This window comes from Hemiscyllium ocellatum, chromosome 4 (assembly GCF_020745735.1).
Source record: "Hemiscyllium ocellatum isolate sHemOce1 chromosome 4, sHemOce1.pat.X.cur, whole genome shotgun sequence".
NCBI classification, from domain to species: Eukaryota; Metazoa; Chordata; class Chondrichthyes; order Orectolobiformes; family Hemiscylliidae; genus Hemiscyllium; species Hemiscyllium ocellatum.
This window is the reverse complement of record NC_083404.1, coordinates 120,159,784-120,183,696: the sequence shown is the minus strand read 5'-3', so window position 1 is coordinate 120,183,696 and position 23,913 is coordinate 120,159,784. Positions and strand designations below refer to the sequence as shown.

Genomic DNA, 23,913 nt, shown 5'->3' with positions numbered 1-23,913 from the left:
TGCTGTGCTTTTCCAGCACCACTAATCCAGAATCTGGTTTCCAGCATTTGCAGTCATTGTTTTTACCTATTCTCCAAAGGTTGACTTGCAGGTTGAGTCCATGGTTAAGAAAACAAATGTAATGTTGTAATTTATTTCAAGATGGTTAGAATGTAAAAGCAGTGAGGTGCTATTAAGACTTTATGTAGCTCTGGTTAGGCCCCATTTAGAAATCTGTGTCCAGTTTTGGGCCCCACACCTCAGGAAGGACATAATGGCAGTGGAACGTGTCCAGCAGAGATTTACACGGATGATCGCTGGAACAGTAGGCCTAACATACGATGAATGGCTGAGGATCCTGGATTGTATTCATTAGAGTTTCAAAGTTGAGGGGAGATCTAATACAAACTTACAAGATAATGCATGGATTAGAAAGGGCGGATGCTGGGAAATTGTTTCCATTCAGCGGGGATACTGGGACTCGTGGGCACAGCCTTAGAATTGGAGGGGGTCTATTTAGAATGGAAATGAGGAGAGAGTGGTGGGCCTGTGGAATTCACTGCCATGGAGTGCAGTGGAGGCCGGGATGTTAAATGATTTCAAGGCAGAGATTGATAAATTCTTAATCTCGCAGGGAATTCAGGAATACGGGGAGAGTGCGAGTAAGTGGCATCGAAATGCCCATCAGCCATGATTGAATGGCCTTACTTTCTTATGGTTTTTAAAACCTATGCACCCCACTCTTGTTCATGAGGAACAGCTTTCCCATATCTACTCGATCCAGCCCAATCATGATCTTAAAAATCTCCATCAAATGGCCTCTCAACCTTCATCTCTCCAAGGAGAATAGACTTTAATCTATCCACATAACTGCAGTTTTGCATTCCTGGAACTATTCTTGAGAATCGCTTCTGCGCTCTGTTCAATACATTCACTCCTGGCCTAGAACGTGGCGTTAACAACTGTATGTAACATTCCAGCTTAAAACCTTCAGTACAAAGCCCTCTATCAGACACTAGAAACATTTGTAGGAACAAATTAATGCAAATGCTGGAATCTGTACTGAAAACAACAAATGCTGGAGATCACAGCGGGTCAGACAGCATCCATGGAGAGACAGCTCTGATGAAGAGTCCTTTAGACTCAAAACGTTAGCTTACTGTCTCACCATGGATGCTGTCTGACCTGCTGTGATCTCCAGCAATTGTTATTTTCACTCAAAAAGAGTTACCGCAGCAAGAGATTCTTCATCAATTAAAGTATCAGATCTCAAAATGCAGCTAAAGAAACACATTGCCACACAATAGCTGCTCACGTATGTCCATGTTAAAAACTATTTCATTTGGCTATTTTATTTGGCCGTTCATTGTATGTTAAGCCTACCATTCCAGGGATCATCTCTACTGGACACACTCCAGTGCCAGTATGTCCTTCCTGAGGTGTGGGGCCCAAAACTGGACACAGATTTCTAAATGGGGCCTAACCTGAGCTACATAAAGTCTTAGTAGCACCTCATTGCTTTTAAACATTCATATCGTGAATGATAAGTAGAATTGAATGAGCCACATATGATTGTGATATTATGCAAATTTGGTCTGTTAAAAATGCGATGTCAGTTTAATGATCAAGATGGAGCTTTACAATGCTTTCATAATGCCTGACTGATATTTACAAAATATCTTTGTTATATCACAGCATGACAGCATTAACCAGTTAAAAAAGTGACCTCATGTTCCAGACCCATTTACAGAAATCAAACTTCTTCCCAATTTCCGAAATAGTCTTCAATTACTGCTTAAAATTTGAGGAGAAAATGCAATACAACATCAAGTCTGATTCCACTGTTGAATTTACAATTAAGTTTAGATGTCAAGAATTCCAAGCAAGGAACGTTGAGATTTTGACTCGAAGATTTTGATAGCTTTCAAATCGAACAAGTCATATTCTTCTCTTACCAATGAATCCAACTTTTTTTTTTGGACGGTCATGGCATGTTCAGGGCAAATTTCATGCTTACTCCAATGCCAAGTGCAGGACTTGGAGGAAAGCTTGCAAGTGATGATGTCCCCATGTATCTGCTGCTCTTATTCTTCTATAGCAGGAGAGTTTGAGAGTTTGGAAGGTGCTGTCAGAGGTCTATTGCCACATTGTTACAGTGCACTTTGTAGGTGGTACATAATGCTACCAATGCACTACTCCAACCAAGAAGGGAGCGAATGCTTAAGGAGCAGAACGAGGATCCAATTAAATAAGCTGCTTAGTCCTTGATAGAGTTGAGCCTTGAGTGTTGTTGGAGCTATACATAACCAAACAACTGAAGACAACTCCATCATATACCTGACTTGTGCCTTGTAGATGGCGTGCAGGCTTTTGGGAATCAGCAGGCAAGTTACTCACCACAGAATTCCCACCCAGTTACCCGAAGGTCTTGCATCCAAATCACTCGTGGCCAGTCCATTTGAATTTCTGATTAATTGTAACCTCCCGGATGTTGAAACGTATCTTAGTCAAGGCCAATGCCATTGCTATCAAGGAGACAAGGGGTGATGGGTATATTCTCCCTTGTTGGAAATGGTCACTGCTTGACCAATGTGTGTGCTATGAACATTATTTGGTACTTGTCAGCCCAAACCTGGACATTTTCCAGCTCTTTCTAGAAATGGTCATGTACTGCCTCAGGTGCAGGAATATTCTTCAAGAAGGAACTGCTACGAAATTAAAGAACAGAAGGAAAGTACCACACAGGAAACTGAGAACAGGATGAGAACATTCATATTGGTAATTTTTTTCACATTGTAGATGGCAAAATTACAACATATATAAACCCCATCTGCTTGCATGCAGCCCATATGTAAACAAAAACCGCAAAAGCATAATGTAGTTCTGTAATCCTCACAAGAGTAATTGCCTCTTTTGATATAAGTGACTTTTAATACAGGTTTTCCAGTTTTGCTCAAACACACCATTAGTAACTCTATTAATTGAAGAGATGTACCTCTACCTTACCTTACTGCTCTATGTAAATCCTTATTTTTAAAAGTTGTCATATCCTTTGTTTGCTCTGTAATTATGCTCAACAATCACTTCTACCACACTCCAGAAATAAATTAAATGTATTAGCAAGCTGGCACAATGCAAGACAATTACCCACCCTCATCCCTTTGTTCATTTCTCAATGCTTCAAATGGAAGAGCTGAACGTTATTGCTGAAGACATTCAAGAATTAACCAGGATTTGTTTGGAGATAACTGGTCAGAAACAGGAGAGCAGTAAAAGTACTATTGCTTTGGCCAGAGCATTCCTGGGGTAAAGGGGGTGGCGGAACATATCCAAAGTTTCCACTAAACTGTCAGCTCTATTTGATATGCAGGTACAGATTCTGACTGAACGATTCAGGCTCCACAGTGACTCACCCTGCCAACAGATAGGCCTCCTAACCTTTACAGGCAAGACATCTGCTTGACTAACAGCATTTTATTAAAGTTCACGAGTCTCATTGCATAGGAATTGATAGCCCCACAAAAAAAATTTCAAAAAAACTCCTCTTTAGAAATGTTAATCTACTTCATTCTTCAGAGATGGGATGACTTGTTGAGTATTCCTAGCATTTTTCAGTGTTTTTTTTAATTTCAGATTTCCAGCAGTCAGATGTTTCTTTTAATTGCATGTTATTATTGTTAAAAGAGTGCTTAGTATTTTCAAAGAATTTCAGGCACTCATCTCAAGAGATATTTTGCAATCTTTCTGAAATTGGCTATGGTGGATTTAACTGCTGTATTTAAAACCAGTACATGTCCCAAGCACAGCACACTTGTTCTTAATTACTCTATACACTTCAAAACGCCTAAAAGCATCCTTGTGGGCACTAATGATAACGTCAAATCCTTACAAATTGCAAATCAAAGGCTTGCAAGAAGAGGATTAGACTCAGGAAAACCTTGATGTGTTTTTCAGCAATATGCAGAGCACAAGTGCAGTTTTTAATGAACATATGGCAAATAATAAGTAAAATTTATACAATCTGGTGAGATGTATGATCAGTAGGAGACAAGCTAGTGAAGTCCATGCACTGCTATAGCAATGAAAGCATTTACAGATCATACTAATACTTAAAGCTAAAAATCACCAGCACTAACTCACTCAATAGTTCACCAACACAAACTTGCTCATCCCTAATCTCCTTTTTTCCGTAAATGGATTTGCTCAGCTGCAGCAAGGTTCATGAATGTTAAAAAAAAAATTATGACCAATATCCTGGGAGTTAAAATTAATCATAATCTTCATTACTCATGCAGGCATTTCCCTAATACGACCTCTTACAGTGAATGCTAGTAGGCTATTTCACGATGCAATCATCACATTGGATTCTGGGCATAAAGTGAGAGCACAAATGTGTGGCATGAATGTTAGTTGTCAGCCAGCTATAAGGAGAATCAACTACAGGAACTATTTTACCTCCCTCACTTTTGGGTAGTGAAGCTAATAGGACTGCCGGAGATGAACTGAAAACAAATAAATCTGTGGGTTTCTTAGGCTACATCAGTCAGTAACACATATCCACCTAGAGGAGGAAAATAACTCAACTCCCCAGGTTTGGAGAGTGAAGTACCTCTAATGGAAATCCAAATGTGTTTGTAGGTATCCCAGAACACAGATCAGATTCATGGGGTGGCAAGGTGGCACAATGGTTAGCCAGGCACTTGGGTTCAATTCCAGCCTTGGTCGACTGTGTGAGGTTTGCACATTCTCCCTATGTTTGTATGGGTTTCTGCTGGGTGCTCAAGTTTCCTGCAGGTTAGCTGGATCAGTCGTGCCAAGTTCTCCAGTAGTGTGCAGACTAGGGGGGTTAGTGATGGCAAATGTGTGGTAACATAAGGGGGGTGGGGGGGGTTGGGGGTCTGGGGAAGATGCTCTTCAGAGACTTAGTGCAGTTTTGATGGCCACAACGGCCTCCGTTTGCACTGTAGTGACTCTCTGATTTTAAGCAGTTGAATGTGCATCAAGTAAGCTCGACAACCGAAATCCGAAACTCTGATTTCAGGTGACATGAAGCCCTTGTTCACACATAGGAACCCACAAACTGAAGGTGTGAGGTGATACACTTTGGCCAGAGTAATCGCAATGCAAAGTACTGGGCTAATGGTAAGATTCTTGGGAATGCAGATGAGCAGAGAGATCTCGGTGTCCATGTGCACAGATCCCTGAAAGTTGCCATCCAGATTGACAGGGTTGTTAAGAAGGCATACAGTGTTTTGGCCTTTATTAATAGAGGGATTGAGTTCCGAAACCAGGAGGTTATGCTGCAGCTGTACAAAGCTCTTGTACGGCCACACTTGGAGTATTGTGTACAGTTCTGGTTACCACATTATAAGAAGGATGTGGAAGCTTTAGAAAGGGTGCAGAGGAGATTTACTAGGATGTTGCCTGGTATGGAAGGAATGTCTTACGAGGAAAGGCTGAGGGCCTTGAGGCTGTTCTTGTTAGAGAGAAGAAGGTTGAGAGGTGACTTAGTAGAGACATACAAGATAGTCAGAAGGTTAGATAGGGTGGACAGGGAGAGCCTTTTTCCAAGTATGGGGATGGCAAACACAAGGGGACACAACTTTAAAGTGATGGGGGATAGGTATAAGACCGATGTCAGAGGTAGCTTCTTTACTCAGAGAGTAATAAGGTTATGAAATGCTTTGTTTGCAACAGTAGTAGATGCGCCAAGTTTAAGTGCATTTAAGTCATCATTGGACAGGCAAATGGACATACATGGAATAGTATAGATGGGGTTCAGATTAGTATGACAGGGTGGCGCAACATCGAGGGCCAAAGGGCTTGTACTGCACTGGAATGTTCCATGTTCTATGTGACCCTGGCCCTAAACTTTCACAGGATCTGACACCTCACAGGAATCCACGCTTAAGGAAACCTGCAGAGTGAGTCAAGAGACACTGAGGGACAGTCTTCATCGGGTAATAGTCAATGTGTTTGGTTCGGGTTAGGAGTTCATGATTTAAATAATTCCATAGTGCTGAAAATTTAGAGGGGTAGTCTGCTTCTTCTGGATTGTGAGCATCTCTCAGAGAACAGTCAGCAATCAATAGAACACTTCATGCTAAAAGTTTCCTTTGGAATTAAGAGGCTGAGGGGTGGCATTATAGAAGTTTATCCAATCATAAGGGGCATGGATAGGGTGAATAGACAAAGTCTTTTCTCAGAATAGGGGAGGACATAGGTTTAAAATGAGGGGGGAAAGATTTAAAAAGGGACCTAAAGGGCAAATTTTTCAAGCAGAAGATGATGCATGGATGGAATGAGCTGCCAGGAGAAGTGGTCGAGGCTAGTATAATGACAACATTTAAACAGCATCTGGATGGGTACATGAATAGGAAAGGTTCATAGAGATATAGGCCGAATGCTGGCAAATTGGACTAATAGGGTTAGGATATTTGGTCGGCATGGACAAGTTGGAACAAAGGGCCTGTTTCTGTGCTGTACATCTCTATGACTGTACGAACAGAAAGGGTGACGACTCTCATTATCTTCATGTTCGGCAATGCCCACTTGCCCATCTTACATTTGAGAACGTAGTACACACAGTATGTCATGGTAATTCATTATGCTCAACTCAGTCACCAGACCATCCCATGGACGCCAAGAAGGAGAATGGATAATCACTGAAGAGCCTTACATCTCAATGGTACATTTCAGCTGCCACAGATGTAAGCAGTGCGAAGAGATGGCATCAAGTATATGGATCCACTCGACAGATGGCTGCAAAGACCATCAACTTGCTGCAGAAATGTCTGAAGCTTGCGTAGATCTTGTGCAGCTTTCCATTCCAATCTTCCCACAAAGCTTAGTAAGGAGATACATAAAGTGTTATGCCTTGCATAAGTAAGCCTGAGCAAAGCCTGGACATACTCTTTCAAAAATCAGAACAGCCAGAACTAAAAGACATGCACAGAAAGCATCAGTTTGAAAAGGTAGCGCTCATAGTGTCTTCTGCAGAGATCATGACCCAAACAACAAACATGTAGTGATTGTAATGAGGTTGGCCAGGAGGACCTCATAGAATATGAGTTCCCTGATTGGGATTCTTAATCTGATGCAATCAGGGAACCCTGACTGATAGGTTAGAACAGGAGTGTCAGACAGCCTGTTCATTCAGAGCTGGCTCTGAGGGAGCTGGATCTGTGTTAAGGATTCTCCATGTGTAAATAAAGGGTGACTTGGTGATGGGATACTGGTCTCTGTGGAGTTATTTTGAGGCAAACGTAATTCTCTTAACTCTCAGTGCTGATTTTATTCTAAAACATGTCTCATATGATCCGTAAATTTCAAATGTCAATTATTGAAAGTCAATGTTGCCTGTAAACATTGAACCATTTACAGGTATTCCAATGAATCCCAAAAAACTTCAACATAACCTTGTGAAACATCAATGTTGACCATGGTTGGCTTGTACAGATTTTGAGTATTGTCATTTTTTCAAAATAACTATTTCTCATGTTTTATGGAAACAGTATTAAAAAAATTAAACTTGCAAAGGACATTGGATTGACTAATGCTAGCTGGTGTTAAAAAATGTGGTGCTGGAAAATCACAGCAAGCCAGGCAGCATCCAAGGAACAGGAGAATCGACATTTCGGGCATAAGCCCTTCTTCTGGATTCCTGAAGAAAGGCTTATGCCCGAAATGTTGATTCTTCTGCTCTTCGGATGCTCCCTGGCCTGCTGTGCTTTTTCCGCGCCACATTTTTCAACTCTGGTCTCCAGCATCTGCAGTCCTCACTTTCTCCTAATGCTAGCTGGTGACTTTTTGAAGGTTTAACCATTGATTTTGAACTTGACCTCATTGTCTCTGATCAAGCAATATTGTGATATTAAAATTCTCACCTTCATTTTCAAAAAAAGTATGTGGCCTTCTCTCTCTCTCTCTCTCTCTCTGTAACTTACTCCAGTTCCACAACAATCTGAGATATTTGTGCTAATCCCATTCAGCTCTCTTCAGTAATCCCAATTTTAATTGCTTAACTGGGCATGATCAGGTCTTCAGTCACCTGGGCCTGAGACTGTGGCACACCCTCACTAAATATTTGCACCTCTCTTTCCTCTTTTAACTCACTCCTCAAAGCTCATCTGACCTAATGAGGCTGGCATCAATGTGTTTTATAATTCTTCTGTACAGCACAGCAGGGTGTTTTAAGTTAAAGGTACGATATAAGCAGCTGTGATGATTCAAAGACAGTTGCTCAGGACCAATTTTATTTCAAAACTCATCAGTGAATAAGCTCAGCACAGTCACAATTATGCCATAAGACAACTCAAGACCATCAGATGGAGGAGCAGTAGTACGTTCAAGCCATCAAGTCTGCTCTGCCATTTAATGAGATCACTGCTGATCTGATTATCCTCAACTTATACACTGTCTCTTCTCCATAACCCTCCATACCCTCGCAGGTAATAAACATGTCTATCCTCAGCCTTGCTGACAATCAAAAAGATAGATGAGGAAGGAGAGATGGTTTAAAAAAAAATCAAATCCCCTATTCTCTCAAGACACATTGCTTGGTCAAAACATGGGGATGGAGCGGTCAGTATAGCTTTCCCTCAGTTTCATTCAGAAGGGTTTGCCTTCCTCCAATTTGAAGACTTTCCTCCCGGTAGCCTTCTTCTGTGTTCAGCCTTCAGTGAGAACAGAGAGGTTTAAGACAATGGAGATGCTCTTTGAAGCAACTTAAACAAATCCATGAAAATGTTTATGAAAAAGAGCTGTTGGCTTTTAATTTTGTACGCCTCAGGCTCACTCTGAAGATGTTTTTCTTGACACTTGTAGAGTCTCTGAAGCCCAATGCATGCGGTTTCAAATCTGTACAAATCACACTTGCCAATCAGACTGATTTTACATTCAGGAATACAATAATCACATTGAAATTGAGCATATATTGACACTGGCAGAATGAATCCAGTACTTCCCACTCTGTTCAAACGCCAGTTTGAGTTCAATCAAACTTTCAATGCATAATCCTTCTTTCAAGAGGCCCAAGTGGTCTACTCCTCTTCCTATTCCTTACTGTCTTTTTCTCCAAACTGTTGTTATGATTAGATTACTGACAGTGTGGAAACAGGCCCTTCAGCCCAACAAGTCCACACTGACCCGCTGAAGCGCAACCCACCCACACCCCTACATTTACCCCTTACTTAACACTATGGGCAATTTAGCATGGCCAATTCACCTGACCCGCACATCTTTGGACTGTGGGAGGAAACCGGAGCACCCGGAGGAAACCCAGGCAGACACGGGGAGAACGTGCAAACTCCACACAGTCAGTCGCCTGAGGCAGGAATTGAACCCAGGTTTCTGGTGCTGTGAGACAGCAGTGCTAACCACTGTGCCACCGTGCCGCCCCTTTTTTTAAAGCCTACTGCACCTGGTATTCCCAGGCGGTCTCCCATCCAAGTACTAACCAGGCCTGAGTCTGCTTAGCTTGCGAGATCAGACGAGATCGGGCGTTTTCAGACTAGTATGGCCATAGGCCATAGTATGGCCATTGTCCTTCATTAGGAGTCAGAAGTTAATGAGACAATGTGACAAAGCATTAGATTACTCATGAGTGACTTCAACTTTAATGGAAATTGGGACAATCAGAATGGGAAAGGTAGCCACAAACATGAATTCACAGAGTGCATTCGGGACAGTTTCTGAGCACAATACCGGAGATTGGACTTTTTTGGATCTAGTGATGCGTGATAGGCAATTTTAATAATTTATGTCACAGTAAAAAGATCACTAGTGTAGATTCAGCAGAATTTGGCATTCAGTTTAACTGAAAAGAACTTGACGAAAGCGAGGACTGCAGATGCTGGGAATCAGAGTCAAGATTAGAGTGGTGCTGGAAAAGCACAGCAGGTCAGGCAGCATCCGAGGAGCAGAAAAATCAATGTTTCGGGCAGGAGCCCTTTATCAGGAATGAGGGGGTGGAGAGATAAATGGGAGGGGGGGTGGGGAGAGGGTAACTGAGAGTGCAGTAGGTGGATGGAGGGGTAAAGGTGATAAGTCGGAGAGGAGGGTGGAGCAGATAGGTGAAAGTGAAGATTGACAAGTGGGACAAGTCATGAGGATGATGCTGAGCTGGAACGGGGTAAGGTGAGGAGAGGGGAAATGAGGAAACTGGTGAAGTCCACATTGATGCCCTGGGGTTGAAGTGTTCCAAGGCGGAAGATGAGGCATCTTTCCTCAAGGCATCGGGTAGTGAGGGAGTGGCGATGGGGAAGGCCCAGGACCTGCATGCCCTTGGCAGAGTGGGAGGGGGAGCTGAAATGTTCGGCCTTGGGGTGGCGGAGTTGATTGGTACGGGTGTCCCGCCTTGGTACCCTTCAATCGCCTCAGAATCCTTCAACCCCAGGGCATCAATGTGGACTTCACCAGTTTCCTCATTTCCCCTAACCCAGTTCCAAACTTCCAACTCAGCACCATCCTCATGATCTGTTCCACTTGTCAATCTTCCTTCCCACCCATCTGCTCCACCCTCCTCTCTGACTTAATACCTTTATCTCTACCTCCATCCACTTATTGCACTCTCAACTACCTTCTCCCCAGTCCCACCCCCTCCCATTTATCTTTCCATCCCAGAGGCTTCCAACCTCATTCCTGATGAAGGGCGATTTTCCTGCTCCTCGGATGCTCCCTGACCTGCTGTGCTTTTGCAGCACCACTCTAATCTCGAAGGAAAAGAACTTGAGTCAGAAGCAAAATGTGCCAAGTTTAAATAAGGGCAATTACTAAAAAAAAAGAAAGGCAAACCTAGCCAGAGTGGACTGGAAAAGATATTTAGCATCAAAGACAGTTTGAGACATTTTAAAAAGTACCTTTGCTGTGAACCAATACTCGGCCATTCAAACCCCCCCAAAAAAATCAATGACCTGAAATTATATAGTTATATATCATGTTTCGCAGCCTCTAAGTAACATTTAATCAATTTTGATATTACACTGTTATTGGAAAAACTGCACTTGCCAAACACATAATGACCCCTTGAAAAACACCCCTTCGCCTCATACCATCTGCTTCACAGTGATATGGATGAGACCATCTGATACTTCATTGAGGATGGTTGAGGGGAAATTCCATTACTCTTGGTCAAAGTAATGCCAGACAAGGATCTTTTGCATTTACCCAATAGGACAGCTGAAGGTTCAGTTTAACACATCATTTGAAACCACTAACAGTGCAGCACCCCTTCAGTCCTGTACCAGAATACCACCTTCGACATTAGTCTTCTGTTTCTGAAGTGAGGTATGCATCTACAAATATTATATATTGTATTTTCTCTAATGGTAGATAGCCTGAAATTTTACTTTTGCTGAAGGATTCCCATTGTAATTTATCGATTTTTATATCCCAGTTTCTATGCAGAATATTTTATAAATTTAAATTTGTTTCTTTTATCACTTGCACTGTCTCAACGTCCAATCTGAATAAGAAGGCCTCTGCCAGGTGCTGCTGTCTGGCTAGGCAGCTTGCACAGTCAGTGTTGGGATCACCTGCTCTCTCCCTCCCCCCTCAGCTATGGAGATGCCTAATCTCCACTTGCCACCACATGATGGATTAGGAAAGTCTTGCGGTTTCCATTACTGTGAAATACACAGGCGTACACAGATGGATGGAAGCACTGCAGCAGAAAATCCTTTCAACTATAGGACAATGAAAATAGGAGAAAAGTAGCTGCTGAGGGCAACAAGGCACTGTTACATTGCACATTCTCATCATTCTCTCTGATTTGGCTTACAAAAGACTAGAGGTATTCATGCCTGTATACACACACGCACACACAAAAACGCAAACATACATACATACAGATCCTTACACATTGACATCTAAACACTGGTTGTACTCATACATTAGGGTAACAGATGGACAATCATCTTTTTCTCTAAACAATGGAAGGATTTTAAGATTCATCGCAGCACTAAATTCTGCTATCTTCAAAATATCCATGTACTTTCTATTGCAACCAAATGCAGTTGTTCAGTTCACCTCTTCCTCAAACTTTATTTAACCTCACTGTTCGCATATCCCTGTTGAAATGAAAAGACCATGGCTTGCTTGTGCTTTGATCTGCGTTGTGCTTTTGGAGATCATCATACATGATTGCTTTCCTGTTTTGACCAATTGTATTGACGAGCTGCTTTAATTATCTCCTAAAAATGAATGGTCCCATTTCTAAGTGAACACTCAAATAGCGAAAACATATGGGGTTAATTTCTCAGTTTTCCAAAACTGACTGACCTCTGAACCCCATCAGCCCAATATATTAACATGCTCAAAGTAGTGTTGGAGTAAGAGAGTTGGACTCCTTTACATTACAGCAATAGAGTTACAGATCTGCATCTGGTTTTGCACAATACAATAGTGCCAACTTCCAGGAGGTTTGTTCATGCTTCAGCTTTAAGAGATTCTTTCTTTTAGAGAGGGCGGTGGCATACTGGCCATGTCATTGAAACAATAACTCAGAAGCCAGACTATTACTCAGGGAAGATGGTGAAATTTTAATTTTAATAATCCCGGAAAAGCTGACAGACTTTTGAAGAACAGCATGTTAAGTCCCTGAATTTATTAGCACATGACTAAACTGTTCCATATTTTGTGATATTTGTGATATCTATAGAATCCATCTACCAGGCCCGCTGTCAAGGAAAGGCCGCCAACATTCTCAAAGATCCATCTCACCCTGGCAATGTTTTTCTACAACTTCTACCATCAGGGAGAAGGTACAAAAGCCTGATAACACGCACTAGCTGGTTTCGAACAGTTTCTACCCTATTGTTGTTACAATACTGAACGGACTCACAAACTCTTAGCATTCGCCCATACTTGTGTTTTTTGTTTTTGCCACTGTTTACATATTATTTACTTATCTATGCCATTTAACTCTGCGATCTGCCTGTATTTCTCACAAGACAAAGCAAGTTCACTGTGCCTCAGTAGAAGTGACAATTAATTCAATTCATCTAATTCCATTGTTAATTGTTCTAAAGCCCAACTGGTTCACTAATCTCATTTATAGGGAAAAAAATCTGCTTGTTGGACCTGTAAGTGACTCCAGACCATTGCAACATTGACTCTAAATACCATTGGGCCATTAATAATGGGTACAAATGCTGGTCTAGCCAACGATCCCCACATCTCATTAACAAATAAAATGAAAATCACACCAAAGATAAACAATAGCTTTATAACTAATGAATGAAGCTGCCCGTACACATTTCCCTGAATTGTTAATGCAGCATTTTAGGAGATGGATATTTAAATATTGGAGGCTTCATTATGATCTTGGAATGTTAAAACCCCTACACCTAAGATACACGTGTGGATGCAATGCCAATTATAGGGTGCAAGTATCGAAAACAGACTTTCTTAAGGCCTTAATCTTGAGTAAAACAGTGAAACAATTGCAACAATTTCAAGTTGACAGAATTTTAAAGAACAGCATGTTAACTCCCTGAATTTGTTCCATATTTTGTGAGATTTGTTACACTGTTTGAATCAATGGTGCAGGTAATGTATTGGTTCTTTAATGCATAATTTTGAAGGGAGGGTCAAATTATATTAACTATTGAGGTAATTGATGCTATTTTGTCAGGAACAGCAGAAAATAATTACAAATCCATTACATACACCTGGCAAGACAGTGTATAAACCTGTAATTAAGAAGAAAATGAAAACTCTTTCAAAGACTATTTCCCCTTATTTATATGCAACCTATCGGAAGGGATTGTCACTCTACACAAGAAATTGTACTGAAAAGTATAAGACACCTGTGGATAATGTCATGTTTTTTTGTAAAACCAAAATTTGCAGCATGTTTTTTCAAATATTAAAATTTGTCCAAAGTGTGACAAGACAATAACACAAATTATATTTTGTAAAGACAGCTAAAAAGGGGAATATTACCGAGTCTGCACAGTAACAGAATTGGATAAGGCAGAATTTTTAATAATTTTAAAATGCAAATTAGCTGTAGAAAAAAAGAGCATTGCTGATGACAAAAAAACAAAATCTGGATATTTCCAACCTTTGTCTGACTCAATATCATTTTTGTCAGAGATTCTAAAAATAGGGGTGACACTTATCCATTTACTTTTTCTCTCACCATCAAGACATGCATGACTCCTGTTTCAAAAAAAAAGAACTGTGTATCCTTCTTTAAACTACTAAACTCTAAACTAATTATCATGATACAGCCACCTTCACATAGGAGAGGCCAAATATCAATTCGGCATTCACTTACCATTTCTCAATTTCAGTGGCACATTGTCCGCACCATAATACCACTTTAACTCCTCCTGGTGGCCCTCATGACATATTACATAATTTCAATCATCGTGTTAACTTCAGAAATAGTGGGGCTAATTTTTCTGAGGCGCACAGGAATAAATGGAATAATCCTTTTGAGGCTAATTTTCATATCGTATGCATCGAGCAAGTGTGTGCATTGACCCCTTCTTTAGTCATTTGAGAGAATAAGTAAAAGTGAGCATATTCAAGAAGAATGAAGGTGGGGGCAACACCTTGGGATAGCTATGGAGCAAACAGAGAAAGTTAAGTCTAGATGATGAGTTGGGAGTATGATCAACTCTTAGAAACAACTTCTGAAATTATTTTTGCCAGATGATCAATTTTTCAAGGGACAGCACAAAGGAATGAGAATTTCTGTGGCACTTCCATTGTCCTGTTGGGAGAAAGAGTTCAGTTCAAAGGCCATGCCTTACTGACATGATGCTAGTGGGTTGCTGCTGAAGAACAAATTGCTCTACAGCAGTCTGCTGGTTCCTGAAAGTTGCAGTTTCCAGTTGTTCAGTCATTCTTCAGGCTGCAAGGTCAGTAGAGGCAGGCCCCATTCCTCAGGAATGTACTGCAACACCAGCACTCCTGTTGCCTGTCACTCTCTGGATTCTTTTACAATTGAACCACAAGCTTCATAAAGAGGCAGTGAAGGGTCAACCCAGCATACAACCCTGTGTGTTACAGTGACTGAATCTGCTTACTATTCCCAATGTCATAAAGTCATGGAGTGTGGCACAGTAAAAACATAGCAGGTCAGACAGCGTCTGCATCTACTTCAAACCCACCGACACCCACAGCTACGTTCACTACACCTCCTGTCAAAGTAGGATCACTTACTCGCAATTCCTCCACCCTCCTCAGAGGGTGCATTAGTCAGAGGGAAATGGGTCTGGGAGGATTACTCTTCGGAGGGGCAGTGTGGACTGGTTGGGCCGAAGGGCCTGTTTCCATATTGTAGGGAATCTAATCTAATCAGACAGAATTTTATTAAGCAAAATGGATAGATACATGAATAGGAAGGGTTTAAAGGGATTTGGGCAAAATGCTGACAAATAGAACTGAAGTCATTTAGGACATCTGGTGGGTATGGACAAGTTGGACCGAAGGGTCTGCTTCTGTGCTGTACATCTCTATGATTCCATGTCTTTAAAAGAATAAAAATATAATGGAAAAAGAAATAATATATTTACTTATAACCAGAAAAAATGTTTTAAAAACATAAATGCATAATCCTGCTGCACTCCTTCCCAAGTAAAATCAATGTCTCTTATACAGTGATCCTTGTATAGTACTCACACCAGGTATTGAACAATTCAATAAATTTAAGGTATCTTGACTTTGAACTCACGAACTGCAATCCCTTTATCTTATTCCTGGATCTATCATATACCTAGGTTTAAACAAATTCAGCTTCAAGTCCTCTTCAGGGTTTCATCCCAACACATCTGGTCTGGGATTAATCACTAACACCTTACTCAAAGGCAATCTTGTCTGACTAAGTTCTCCTCTTCTCACAAGCACTGCCCTACACATTAATCTTCATGCAAGCGCTAGTCAAAACAAAGGAAAACTAAAACTAAAACGTTTCCCTCTGGACTGTGGATGCTCGCCCAAAGCTTAAAATAGCCTAGAAATTTATAAGAGACCTTAAAAAGCAACAATCAACCTTACTAAGTAGCAAAAGCGAGAGTAAACAAAAGCCAACAAGTATGAAGAGCAAACAAATCTGAAACGACTGAACATTAAACTGCAGCAGAAGAGGGATTGCCACAAAGGATGAAAGTGCTTCTTCCTACAGCAATAATGTTGCAGAGTCCAGATGATTATGATCCTAGGTTCGAGAGGAGAATACTTTCACATCATTATTGCATGCATTGAGTGATATGTCTAGCAGCTTGCCTGCCATGACAACAAGTGAAGAAGTGTTCACGAATGCACAATGTTGAAATCATGTAGGGGGTGACAGCTTTGGCACCATCTGTTGTGCAGTTCCTTAAAAACCAACATTTCTTTGCCAATCTGAGAATCTGTCCTGAACATTTATGATTTAATACATGCTCTGAGCTGAATTTCTGTTGTAGAAAGTCAAGACAATCACAGAAGTCAAGTAGTGCTGACTCTGCAAATTCAACAGAGGCTCAAGGTAATTCATAGACTTTACTCATGGAGAGAGGTAGAATGGTCAGGAATGTCCAACTTTAACAAATCATCAATGCTGATGCTCTCCAAAAGGTTCCCCTTCCACAGCAACTAGTCTTTCCCTTCCTTATCACTACATAATGCCCTAAATAGCAGACAGGGCCATATAATCCATGCTAACCTCAGCCTTCCTGCACAACAGCATCACCTCTTACCTCTTCCCAGAACCCACAGGAGCGGGGACACTGATTCATGAAGCTACCTCATCCAATGAGTGAGCCCCCAAAAATCAAAGCTCACCTGAGCTCACAGTTCCTAACAGTTATACTTGCAGCTGCTAACCACATGCACAACAGGGGCAGCTCACAGGATGTTCACAATGATATCATTGAGCACATAAACAGTCAATATTGAAAAGAGAAAGCATTGTGATGAAAGAAACTAGAATGAAAGCAAGAGACTGGATTTACAGGAAATAATTTTCTGATTCTGTTCAAAACTCAAGATGGATTATTGAGTGGCTTCCTAACAGAGATTATAATATACAAGAGACAGACAAGGAAATGGAGTGATGCAATTGCAAATATAATTAGGAGATTATCACCCAGATACAGTTTTTACATATTTTCAACCAGAACAAACATCACTATCCATCTTTTCATCTGCCCAGTTGTCCTTCTCCATCTTTAATTACTCTGAGAGTGCCAGATTCCAGAAAACATGGTGATCCTGGAGATAATTCTTTAAATTGTACCACATGACTTCCCAAGGGATCAAGACAGCACAACGTTGGCTTCTGTGCCCCATTGAATGAGGAATGGGTGCTGTCTGCTCCATTGCAGTAGGTGGAGAATGCAGCTATGAACCTCCTCATTTGGGATAACTCCAAGCCACAACCTCTAATATTCCCTATAAGTTACCCATGTGTAGTGTGGAGGCCAAACAGAGCAAACAATCCTTTCAGGTATATATACACTTAAAGGGACCAGATAGTGCATCAAATAGCTCACGCTGGAATTTCAAGGGAACATCCCTCACCTGCCTCATTCTGGACTTTCTTACATCCTCTTATGTCTAACCTCACAATTTTCATAGAATCCTAGAATTCCTACGGTGTGGAAACAGTCCACACCAATCCGCCGAAGAGTAATCCGCCCAGACCCCTACCTTATTATCCTATATTTATCCTGACTAATGCACCTAATCTACAAATCCCTGAACACTATGGGCAAATTTAACATGGCCAATTCACCTGAACCGCACATCTTTGGATTGTGGGAGGAAACCGGAGCATCCGGAGGAAACCCACTCAGACACGGGGAGAATGTGCAAACTCTACACAGACAGTCACCCAAGGCTGGATTTGAACCTGGGTGCCTGGTGCTGAGAGGCAGCAGTGCTAACCACTGAGCCACCATGCTGCCCCTAAATTTTAACAGCTTCAATTAGGTCATCCTCTAAGACTTCATTTTGACAGACAAATGCCCCAACCCATACATATCAGATTTCGTAGTAGTTAAAACACAGCTATTCTAGTTCTATCTTTATGAATCCTTTTCACACATCCATCATTGCCTTCGTAGATGAGTGAACACAGAAACAACAATAAATTTGGTGACTGGCCTCTATCCAGACTGCTGGCATTTTGAGTCCATCATTTCATTTGTTTGAAATTTCAGATTATCTGAAACGGTATTTTGCCCCTCTATCCTGTGTCTTTCATTTCCTCAATGGGGGATCTCCAGGGATATTCATCCCACAGACATGGTTATCTACAAATACTTTTGCTTTTGCATTATTTTATTTTCAGCTCGTTTATATTATTGGACAGCTTCCTGCTCTTCTATTAAGCTGTTTGCAAGTTGTTCAACCTATTAACTTCCTCCCTATGCTTGGTGCTTGATTCTCATTCAATTTTCAAAAAAGTCTGAAGTATACATTTCCAGAAATTTCAATTTATTTTATTGCAGAATCAGGCTGGCTTTGTTTAGAATGGAATTTTATTTTTGAGTGTGTGTGTGTATTTCAAGATGAAAGAGCATTACAGAGGTTAATTCCTACATAACATGTACAGCACAGTGTAATTGGAGATGTCAAGCATACAATTGCCTCAACGTTTAGCTCACCAAACGCACACAAGTACATAGCATGCTATGCACTGTTAAGGCCAGTTGCAATTGCCTCGAGATAGCAGGTGCATTTGTCCATTTTCTTGCTTATAATAGTCTGAGAATGGTGCCTCAGGAAATTCACAACTACTCAGATTGCCTCTCCTGTTTCATGGAGCAGCTACATGCCATGCTGTGAATAAGAATAAAGATAACCATTTACTAAAAATGCTATTATCTCATTGGGGAAAGCATGAAATGAGAAACATGTCCTCGGAAAACAAATTGGCCTTATTTCATCAGGTATAACAAATCCAATGATTATATAAATCAATTCAGAGCGTTTTGCCAAAAAACAAAACGGTTTCATTTGGGTTTGGCAAACAAAAATCACATCAATAAATGCAGTTTTATTTTCTTGCACCACCTACATTGTATAGGTGTTGATTACTCAAGAATATTGTATCTTCCCACAATCTATTGTCTTGATTTTGCTTTTATGAACAAAGTTCACACAAAATATTGAAATATTCCCTCCAGGAACATCTCTGCTGTAAGGCACCAGTCAGAGTGAGCACAGCAAACACCAACATATTCCCCTCTTACTCTTTTCCATGTTTTTTTAAAAATACATTTGAAGCAAAAATGGCAAAGTAAATTCCCAAACAAATCAAAGTGCTATTTCTGTCTAAACTGATAGGACATTTCAAGATTTATTTTCTACCTTGAGTACGAATGTCTGCCAAGGTTTGACCTAAATGGGATTGCACCCGAATTGGAAGGGGGCTAATATACTGACAGGGAGATTTGCTGGAGCTGCTCAGGAGGATTTAAGCTATAAAGGTGGGTGGGAATAGAGAAATAGTGAGGAAAGAGATCAATCTGAGAGTGGTACAGTTGAGAAAAGAAACGAGTCAAACAGTCAGGGCAGGCAGGAACAAAGCAGAGAACAAGGGAGGACTGATAAATTAAACTGCATTTATTTCAACGCACGAGGCCTAACCAGGAAGGCAGATGAACTCAGGGCATGGTTAGGAACATGGGACTATGATATCACAACAATTACAGAAATTTGGCTCAGGGATAGACAGGACTGGCAGCTTAATATTCCAGGATACAAATGCTACAGGAAGGATAGAAAGGGAGGCAAGAGAGGAGGGGGAGTGGTGTTTTTGATAAGGGATAGCATTACAGCTGGACTGAGGGAGGATATTCCCAGAAATACATCCAGAGAAGTTATTCAGGTTGAACTGAGAAATAAGAAAGGGATGATCACCTTATTGGGATTGCATTATAGATCCCCTAGTAGTCAGAAGGAAATTGAGAAACACATTTTTAAGGAGACCTCAGTTATCTGTAAGAATAATAGGGTGGTTATGGTGGGGGATTTTAACCTTCCAAACATGGACTGGGGCTGCCATAGTGTTAAGGGTTTAGATAGAAAAGAATTTGTTTAGTGTGGACAAGAAAATTTTCTGATACAGTATGTGGATGTACCTACTAGAAAAGGTGCAAAACTTGACCCACACTTGGGAAATAAGGCAGAGCAGGTGACTGAGGTATCATTGGGGGAGCACTTTGGGGCCAACGACCATAATTCTATTAGTTTTAAAATAGTGATGGAAAAGCATAGACCAGATCTAAAAGTTGAAGTTCTAAATTGGAAGAAGGCTAATTTTGACAATATTAGGCAAGAATTTTCAAAAGCTGATCGGGAGCAGATGTTCGCAGGTAAAGGGACGGCTGGAAAATTGAAAGCCTTCAGAAATGAGATAACAAGAGTCCAAAGACAGTATATTCCTGTTAGGGTGAAAGGAAAGGCTGGTAGGTATAGGGAATGCTGGATGATGAAAGAAATTGAGGGTTTGGTTAAGAAAAAGAAGGAAGTATATGTCAGGTTCAGACAAATTACATCAAGTGAATCCTTAGAAGAGTATGAAGGCAGGAGGAGTATACTTAAGAGGGAAATCAGGAGGGCAAAAAGGGGACATGAGAGACCTTTGGCAAATAGAATTAAGGAGAATCCAAAGGGAGCGGTGGATGCGATCTACATGGACTTCGACAGGGCGTCCGACAAAGTTCCCCATGGGAGACTGGTTAGCAAGGTTAGATCACATGGAATACAGGGAGAACTAGCCATTTGGATACAGAACTGGCTTAAAGGTAGAAGACAGAGGGTGGTAGTGGAGGGTTGTTTTTCAGATCGGAGGGCTGTGACCAATGGAGTGCCACAAGGATCAGTGCTGGGTCCACTACTTGTCATCATTTATATAAATAAGGTTGGAAGTTAGCATAAGAGGTATATAGTTAGTAAGTTTGCAGATGACACCAAAATTGGAGGTGTAGTAGACAGCAAATAAGGTTACCTCAGAGTAAAATGGGATCTTGATCAAATGGGCCAATGGGCTGAGGAGAGGCAGATGGAGTTGAATTTAGATAAATGTGAGGTGATACATTTTGGGAAAGTAAATCTTAGCAGGACTTACACGCCTAATGGCAAGGTCCTATAGAGTGTTGCTGAACAAAGAGACCTTGAAGTGCAGGGTCGTAGCTCTTTGAAAGTGGAGTCGCTGGTAGATAGGATAGTGAAGAAGGCATTTGATACGCTTTCCTTTATTGATCAGAGTGTTCAGTACAGGTTGTGGCTGTACAGGACTTTGGTTAAGCCACTTTTGGAATATTGCGTGCAATTCTGATCTCCTGTCTATCAGAAGGATGTTGTGAAACCTGAAAGGGTTCAGCGAAGATTTACAAGAATGTTGCCTGGACTGGAGGATTTGAGCTATAGGGAGACGCTAAACAGGCTGGGGCTGTTTTCCCTGGAGCTTCGGAGGCTGAAGAGTGACCTTATAAAGGTCTATAAAATCATGAGGGGCATGGATAGGATAAATAGATAAAGTATTTTCCCTGGGATGGAGGAGTCCAGAACTGGTGAGCATAAGTTTAGGGTGAGAAGGGAAAGATATAAAAGACACCTAAGGGGCATCTTTTTCATGCAGATGGTGGTACGTGCTGCCATAGGAAGTGGTGGAGGCTCATATGATTGCAACATTTAAAAGGAATCTGTATGCGTATATGAATTGGAAGGGTTTGGAGGTATATTGGCCAGGTACTGGCAGGTGGGACTAGATTGAGTTGGGATATCTGGTCGGCATGGACGAGTCAGACCAGAGGGTCTGTTTCCATGCTGTGCATCTCTATGACTCTGTGACTATGATTCTAAATAATGATTCTCACTTTAGGCTAATTCTTAATGATTCATGCTCACTTTCAAGACAAGTTCTGTTGTACAGGTAGTGGTTCTGAAGGACATTAATGTTGGTTTACATTGACTCCACCCAGTGTCCTGAATTCTTACACAGTCTGTGGGTGGAGCCACAATTTTCTCCTCTGACTTTCTGAAGGAGCTCCCTAGGGTTCCATTAATTATGCCAAACTAAATGCAATAGTATTTATTGTCATCATGCCATAAGCTGTCTTGCTATCTTGTTTGTTATCTTGTTGGTAAAGTGTTGGAAAAGGTTATAAGAGATAGGATTTATAACCATCTAGAAAAGAATAATCTGATCAGGGACAGTCAGCACGGCTTTGTGAAGGGTAGGTCATTCCTAACGAATCTTATTGAGTTTTTTGACAAAGTGACCAAATAGATAGATGAGACTAAACCGGTTGATGTGGTGTATATGGATTTCAGCAAGGCATTTGATAAGGTCCCCCACAGTAGGCTATCATACAAAATGCAGAGAAATGGTATTGTGGAAGACATAGCAGTATGGAGCAGTAATTGGCTTGCTGAAAGAAAACAGAGGGTTGATGTTGATGGAACATGTTCATCTTGGTGTCTAGTTACTAGCAGCATATCGCAAGGGTCAGTGTTGGGTCCACTGCTGTTCGTCATTTTTATCAATAACCTGGATGACGGCTTAGAAGGGTGGGTTAGTAAATTTGTGGACAACACTAAGGTAGGTGGAGTTGTGGATAGTGACGAAGGATGTAGTAGCTTACAGAGAGACATAGATAGGATGCAGAGCTGGCAGAGAGGTGGCAAATGGAGTTTAATGTGGACAAGTGTGAGGTGATACACTTTGGCCGGAGTAATCGCTATGCAAAGTACTGGGCTAATGGTAGGGTTCTTGGAAGTGCAGATGAGCAGAGCGATCTCAGTGTCCATGTACACAGATCCCTGAAAGTTGCCATCCAGATTGACAGGGTTGTTAAGAAGGCATACAGTGTTTTGGCCTTTATTAATAGAGGGATTGAGTTCCGAAACCAGGAGGTTATGCTGCAGCTGTACAAAGCTCTGGTGCGGCCACACTTGGAGTATTGTGTACAGTTCTGGTCACCACATTATAAGAAGGATGTGGAAGCTTTGGAAAGGGTGCAGAGGAGATTTACTAGGATGTTGCCTGGTATGGAAGGAATGTCTTACGAGGAAAGGCTGAGGGCCTTGAGGCTGTTCTCGTTAGAGAGAAGAAGGTTGAGAGGTGACTTAATAGAGCCATACAAGATAATCAGAGGGTTAGATAGGGTGGTCAGGGAGAGCCTTTTTCCAAGTATGGGGACAGCAAACACGAGGGGACACAACTTTAAAGTGAGGGGAGATAGGTATAAGACAGATGTCAGAGGTAGTTTCTTTACTCAGAGGGTAGTAAGGTTATGGAATGCTTTGCCTGCATCGGTAGTAGATTTGCCAAGTTTAAGTGCATTTAAGTCATCATTGGATAGGCAAATGGACGAACATGGAATAGTGTAGGTGGGTTGGGCTTCAGATTAGTATGACAGGGTGCCGCAACATCGAGGGCTGAAGGGCCTGTACTGTGCTGTAATGTTCTAATGTTCTAACAGTATGTTCTTTAACTGAAGAAGAACCTCCCTACTTTTGTATTCAATGGACATTCCCTTCCAGCAAAAACTCAATAGGCCCAAAGTAATGTCAATATAAAAGAACATTGGGCACTATGAATTAACTCAGAGAGTCCTTGTCCAATATTACATACTGGTGGAGTAGGAAAATACCACAATGTACCAAATGGTCATCTGGGAAAATACCAAAAGTTCAGTTCTTGTGATATTTGTGAATTGTCACCAGGGGAGTGTTTAGCCAGAATAACAACTCCTGTTCAACTCCCATTCTGGTGGAGCTAGTATTGGAACTAGCCTCTTCATCTGCCCCATGTTTGATACAAACTAGTATCTGTCAAGCTTTATAACCGATTGCCTTTTTTTTTACAGAGAGAGATACATATCGCCATTATATCTACCTGAATTAGCCTGGATCCAAAATACGTGTTGGAACTAAGTTGACCTAACTTGATTAGGCTAAACATTTTAATAATGTTCTTTCACTTCC

General features: G+C 41.2%; 1 protein-coding gene and 1 non-coding gene across 5 annotated transcripts in view; both read right to left on the bottom strand.

Moving 5' to 3' along the window:
- The window catches only part of tsnare1 (T-SNARE Domain Containing 1), an 849,044-nt gene that overhangs the window by 657,688 nt on the left and 167,443 nt on the right, over window positions 1-23,913 (bottom strand). The window lies entirely within an intron of this gene.
- LOC132815542 (5S ribosomal RNA) lies at window positions 9,389-9,507 on the bottom strand. The gene has a single exon (XR_009644670.1). It is a non-coding gene; the product is annotated as a 5S ribosomal RNA (ribosomal RNA).